At 37.8% G+C, this 7,064-nt stretch overlaps 1 pseudogene; it reads right to left on the reverse strand.

The window, feature by feature from the left end:
• Nucleotides 1–1,871: 1,871 nt before the first annotated feature.
• LOC111744238 lies at nucleotides 1,872–1,990 on the reverse strand (annotated as a pseudogene).
• Nucleotides 1,991–7,064: the final 5,074 nt, after the last annotated feature.

The following is a 7,064-nucleotide window of genomic DNA, read 5'->3' on the forward strand; positions in this document are numbered from 1 at the left end:
AAGCCCCTCACACATGGAGATCACGTGTGATCTGGGACAGGCCGGGGCTGTTGCCCTGGAATAATCGAAGGAGGATAGAGAAGAATTGGAAGACAGTCCCCAGGGCTTCCAGGTTTTTATTAGATTCATTACAGCAAAATGAGAAACATGGACCGATTAATGGAACCTAACAAACAAGGCACTCGTCCCTCCTCCCTCAGAGACACTGCACTGGAATAAGAAACTAGGACTTTTATCCATGAGGACAAGAGAAAGGAGAGGATCCCCTAACTAATTCCTCAAAGACTGAATGCAGAGAGGTTGTGGGAAAAGGTTCCAATTCTAGAATGAGTATAGACACTTTCAAGGTGACCATTCTAAAGGGAATACATTTCTCTGATTGAATACAGTTCAGCATTTGAGTAAAGCAATTATTGCTATGGCTTTATAGAATTTATTTGCAAAATTTAGTGCATTGTATGTATTTACCATAGGTATGAAAGAAGATTGTATACCAGGCTTGCAAGTTAGGCTGCAGTCATGCAGGGCCTAAAGTGATACGCCAGCTGTGAGGGCTACTGATCACCTGAAAAGTCTCAGGTACGTGTCCTCAGACACTGGCTGAGCTAGTCACATCAGGGATCATCACCGTGACTCTATAATGTATCAGAGATAGCCTGGGAGACTCTCTAGTCTGGTAAAACCACTGCAGGCAGTCCTAAAAAATGTTTCTAATGCCGTGGACAAGGTTATTGCACATGATATAATTATTTTTAAATATTCAAAATACAATTATGAAAGTAAAGATATAAGAAGAGAAAGCAAAAATGAGATTTGAGCAAATGCATCATTTCTTTTGTATAAATTTTTAATGCATACCAAATGGATACCAAACACGATAACTGCAACAGAGATTTATCTACACAAGCATACATTAACTGGAAAAATGTCATTCTCGAATTGGATGTTACTTAATAAATTGATTAAATATATGGAAGATATGTCCCAAATTGGCTTCTGGCAGTTTATTGAAGATATCTCCTAGTGTTGACAAATATTGTAGCGTTTCTGAAGTTTTGGAGTCTGGCTATGCATTTTAAGAATCATAAGTTTACTGATTATTTTATAACTATTATCAGTCCCTCTCTCCCTAAATTACTGTTTCTCTCTATTTCTAACCCCATCCTACTGTTCTCGTCTAACCCCACCTATATGATCTGCTTTTCACTTCTAATTTAGTCATTTATTGGCTGATATGGTGTTGCACTGTTAAGGCAACACAAACCTGACTCAGAAACAGGTGCTTCCTTTAATGAGATTATAAGCTAGAATAAAAGAAAGGCATAAATCACTTTAACTTAAGTATAGTCAATGTCTTGGACAAAGAACAGAAAATGTGCTAGAGAAATTAAGAGATGGAAGTGTTTTTTTCCATCTAGCTACATCAAGGAGACTTTCATGGGAGAAGTGACATGGGTCTTTGAGTTGGGTCTTGAGTGGGTAGGATTCGTGCATGAAGAAATGGGGAGAGAGGCAGAGAGAACAGAATCACATAGTCTTGGAAAAAGAAAATTGTAGGGCGTTCTCTAAGATTAGGCAATGATTGGTTTGTCAAAGGGTAAAATGAGGAATAAATTGGAAAGGGAGGGTAAGCTCAGGTTTTTAGATGATCTCGAATGCTTAATAAGTAACCAGAAATAATAAGAACCATTGAGCATAATCAAACAGGAAACTGGTATGTTCAGAGGTCGGATAAAATCTGTGGTGCAGGTTGAATAATCAGGCATCAATAAGAAAAATGCTCGGAGTCTCAAAAGACTGAACATGAAGGGAAGTATTTGGAGACTGCTGCAAATATCCAGTTGGAGATAATATATATTTTTTTATTTTTATGCCTACAGCACCTGGTCTTCCAAGGTGGCCTCCCATCCAAGTACTAACCAGGCCTGACCCTGCTTAGCTTCTGAGATCAGACAGGATCGGGCATCTTCAGGGTGGCATGGCCTTAGACGGAAATAATATTCTTGACTTTGACTCAGAACTATTTTTCAGGGCTTGCTTTACTCAGGACACGTTAACACTCACTGTTTCTTCTCTGACTCAACTCTTTTGTGTTTCTCTTTCAACGTAATTCAGATCTTCCCTGGCTTCAATGTAATCATCCATCCTGTGTGTTGGGATGTGTACCCCCACACACACATGTGTGTGTGTGGGGGCACACATACACTCATGTATATGTGCACATACCTAGTTTCTTTTTGGTTCTCTCCCAGGAAAGAGGCAACCATTTATTCTGTTTAACCATGACTTGAACCAGACCTCTGTTCTTTGTTATAATCTTTATAAGTTAGAAAGTTTTTCTCTCGGCACTTTTTCTTATCCTGTGCCCCTTCCTTATTCTGTCCTAGAAACCCAGGACATGCACAGGTTACACAAAATGCCAAGTATAGGTAAAAAGGCATCATTATGAAAAGCAAGTTATGAGAGTCTGCCATTTAGTGGAGAGGCAATAGGAAATGATTCTTGAATTTCTTTCTTCCACTCAGAAGTTTCTATCATAGCTAAAATATACAATTCTAGTTTTCCTGAAAGAAAGACCATATTTCCAGTATCTATCTAGCACAGCGCCTGGTACACAGTGGCTCCCTTCCAAATACTGGCTGAATGAATGAATGAGTGAGGGAAGGAATGAATTATTTTTCTGGAAATATTTTATAACATTATAAAAATAGCATTTTGTTCGACCGTTTATACTTCGACCTTGGCCATGCAGTCTTTCCAATTCTCTCCATTGCTTTCTGTTTTCCACTTATTATCTTGAGCCATTTATTCTTTTCCATTGCTTTTCTGTCTCTCTCAATTCTCCACTTCCCCTTTAAAGAGCATGATGAATATTAATTATGTTTTAATATACAAAAATAGCACCCTCATTGCCTTTGATTTTTCTTTGACTTGTCTTTACTCTTTTCTGTGTCTCTTTTGATTTCTCATTATTTTATGTGAAGCTAAATCAATGAGCCTCCTTTTCTTGTTTTATCTTTTCGCTCCTTCCCTTTGCAACTGCCTTTTCTTTCACTTTACTTTAACTATTCTTTTCTCATTGTCTTCAGATTGTTTATGGTCAAATCCATCACTTTATACAGGTAGCATCTAAATGCAAATATTCTCCCTGAAAAATTACAGAGTGGCAGAGGAAAATAATGCTTGGAAATAAACACTATATTCAATTGGTTTCCAAATCAGCACCAGCTAAACAAATGCCTAATAGCAGTCCTTAGAGAGACAAGATTCGTATGTTTTGAAATCAGAAGTTATCTATTTCTCTTTCTCTAATTTCTTCTTTCTCTTTTCTTCTTTTAAAATATCATAAAGGATTTTTACAAACAACAAAGGAGACTTTTAACTGAAACTGTTGGCTTCTTATCACAGAGTGCATGTGTGTCTTTGGACAAGCAGATAAAGAAATGGAATCTGAGAGGGAAAACATCAATTTGACTTGCAAGTAAGTCATTTTAGACCAAAGCAATGAAGATTTTGTGTGCTATCCAGTCCCTTGTGACGTATGTGCCTTCTGAAAATATTCCTAAAAGAGCGAAAGCCAAGGGAATAATCAGCTGCACCTTATTAAGGTAAAACTCTGGTTCGTTGATGATGGAGCCAGCACTGAGCAAAGTCAGACTGTGAGTCTACCTGTGGAAAAATACACGGATTTGGAGACACCAAGCAAATCTAAAATGTCATTTTGGCGTTTACTAGCCATGAGGCTTTGCACAAGATGTAACCTGTTTGAACCCCAGTTTCCTCGTCTAGAAAATGGGGTGGATTCCGAACACCTCGAAAGGTTATAGGAGCGTAAAAGGAGATACTGTCTATAAGGGACTTAGAAGAGCAGCACTGTTACTAACACCTTGTGACAGTTGCATTACTACAATTATTACTAATAATGTACACGTAATAAGTCTAAATACACCTTCTTCTTGAATATTCAGTGATCTTTCTCACATTCTTGCCCGTACCTGTTCTGCTCTCTTTTCCTAAAACGCTTTCCTCTCAGTTCATTATTTCACATAGTGAATTTTTATCCTTCAAAATCCAGCTGTTTAGACATCATCTCTTCAGGAAATTTGCCCTGACCTTGGGAAGAACTGATTACTTAATTCATTGACTCTCTCAACCAACATTTACCCAACGCCTCCTACGTTCCAGACACTGTTCTAGGAACTATGAAAATGGTTGCGATCGAAAGATTTTCAGAAGTCCCTGCCTCATGGAACTTACATTTCCCTAAGGAACATGAACAATAATCAAAATATATAGAATGAAAGATGGCCATCAGTGTTTCAGAGAAAATAAAGCCAGGAAGAGATGACAGGATCCTAAGGCTGGGGCGAGAGGGTAGTTTCAATTTAAACGGGTTGATCGGCAACAATATTTGAACAAAGATGTGAAGGAAGAGAACAATGAACCACTTGGAAACCAGGGGAAGAGTGTTCCAGACAGAAGAACAGTAAATGCAGACGATGGAGAACCACTTTTCCTTCGCGTTACCTCTGTACCATATCGATTTCTATTAAGACATTTATTCAACGATTTTGTAATTATTAATTATTAACATTTAAAATATGTTATATAAGTACACATTTAAAAATTATGTATTTAAGTGTCTCAGACTACGAAGGCAGGGATTGTTTCATGCATCTTCGTATTCTCGAGCAGTAGAGTCTGGTCTTCGACAGGTGCTCAAAATGCTCATTCAGTTAGATTTTATAATGACACTAATCTTCCTAAACTGAGTGAGTGCAGCATTGCAGTTGCTGAAATGATTGGTGACGTCAGGTGGTGTTCTGCTCTCGGTCACTAAGCAGTGAGCATACTTCTTCTCCTTTCCTCTTTTGTGAAGTAGCTCTTTTAGAGATTTCTCTCTGATCAGAACAAAGGTATTTGGGATGCTGTGACAATAGGTGTTATACAAGAATAAACAACAGGTAGATTTTAGCCTTGCTTGCAGTGGTTTTTGCTAGTTTCGCTCTTTGCAGTAATTCAGTTGGAGCCGCGGCATCTTAAGGCTGAAAGGAACCTTGCAGCAGGTAGTTCAGGTATCACAAACTCCCACGCCTTCAGAGCCATGTTGGTGACATACAGGAATGAGGTTGTGACTAAAGGAGAGTGACACGTTGTCTAAACATGGCAACTGTAACTCAGATCCAGCTATTTGCTCTCACGCTGAAATGAAGGTTAAGTATCTTCGAGGTGTCCTGAGGCAGCTGTAAATCTACCTGTTGTATAAAATCTCCCAATTTTTCAATGTTCGTGACATATTTAATGTTGTTAAACAAAAAATATTCCAAGGCAAATTGTTCAGCAAAAACATGCTCCAGTCCTGAATCCAGTCATTTCATAGTCTCATATTTGGTTAAACTCTCCCATTTTATTGGTAGGGAAAATGTAGATGTAGAAAGATATAGAAAACCAAGTGCCTTGCCCAGTCACAGAGCTCAGGCAGAGGCAGATTCAGGTCTAGAAGCTCCAAAAAAAAATCCAGGCCGTCATGAACATCACTCTATGTTCTCAAACTCTGATCATGTCTACTCGCTTTAAAACAAACATGCACCTCTGATATTCAAATGCATCCATAAACATCCTTTTGCTTTCAGTTTGTTTGAAGGCTTAGTGTAGAAACAGCTTTTGTTACATCAAAGATCAAAACATCAGGATTTGGAACATTCATGTGCTCATTAGAGTTAGTGTCAAACATCTCTTCGTGGCTCACACCTACCTGCCATTGAAGGAAAAATGTCTTATCGACTATTTACGGAAGACCCCAGGGGCTTTGTCTTGAGAGGTCTTGAACATGTAATTTTCACCCCTGAGGCAGCTGCCACATTTCCTCCACCTCTGCTTCTGCTCTCAAGCAGCCCATTCATAGCCGCTGGTATTCACACTTCTGCCGATTTGACCTACACATTCATGATCTTAAATTGGTTCCTGTTGGTTTACAACCAGGCCAGTGCCTTTACACCAGCAGCACACTATGCCAAGGGAGAATCCAGCCCCTACTCGCATATCCCCTTTCATGTCATTTTTGTTACGGTGATCTCAAGGAAATGTTTAGTGCCCTGCCAATGTTTCAGAAAACCCTTTGTGTGTATTTGTGTTTGTGTGTATATATGCATATATGTGTGTGTGTGTGTGTGTGTGTGAGAGAGAGAGAGAGATCTTTCAGTTTTAATTTATAGATTAAGTTGTTCTAAAAGGGTAATTTAATGGTACAATACCAAGTGCTTATGGAGCATTTTTTCAATAATTTTAGTTTTGATAATTTGAAAAAAATATTAACTGTTAATTGCCTAAATAAGATGTTAATTAATTAATGCATTCCATTTTAAAAAAGTTAAGGTTATTGAACCATAATTTACATTACTAAAATTTACCCTGTTAAAGCGAACAGTTTGATATGTTTTGACAAATGTAAACAATCCTGTAACCCCAATCATAATCAAGATATGGGATGATTTCTTCTCCCCAAAAGTTCTCTTGAATCCTTTTGCAGTCTTTCTCTCTCTCTCTCACACCTTAGTCCCTGGCAACCAGAGATCTGTTTCTTATTCCTACAGTTAGTTTCGTCTTTTCTCGAATGTCAGTTAAACTCATACAGTATGTAGTCTTTTGCAGATGACTTTTTCACACTGCCTAATGCCTTTGAGGTTCATCCACAATATTTTGCAATTATCAGTCATTTGCTTCTTTTTATTATTGAGTAGTCTTCTATTGTATCAATATACCACAGTTTATCCATTTACCAGTTAATAGAAATTTGAGTTGTTTCCAGTACTTGGTGATTATGAATATCACTATAAGGCATATTTGCATGCACCTTATGAACAAGTGTTTTCATATCTCCTGGAGTAGGATTGCTAGGTTATATGATAAATGTTTATTTAACTTGTAAGAAAAGGTCACAGTGTTTTCCAAAGGGGCTGTATCATTTTATATTCCCACCAGCAATGTATCAGACTTAGAATTGCTCCACATCTTTACCTAAATTTGATATTTATAGTCTTTAAATTTAAGATATTTGTAATGGT

This window comes from Pteropus vampyrus, unplaced genomic scaffold (genome assembly GCF_000151845.1).
Source record: "Pteropus vampyrus isolate Shadow unplaced genomic scaffold, Pvam_2.0 Scaffold5, whole genome shotgun sequence".
NCBI classification, from domain to species: domain Eukaryota; kingdom Metazoa; phylum Chordata; class Mammalia; order Chiroptera; family Pteropodidae; genus Pteropus; species Pteropus vampyrus.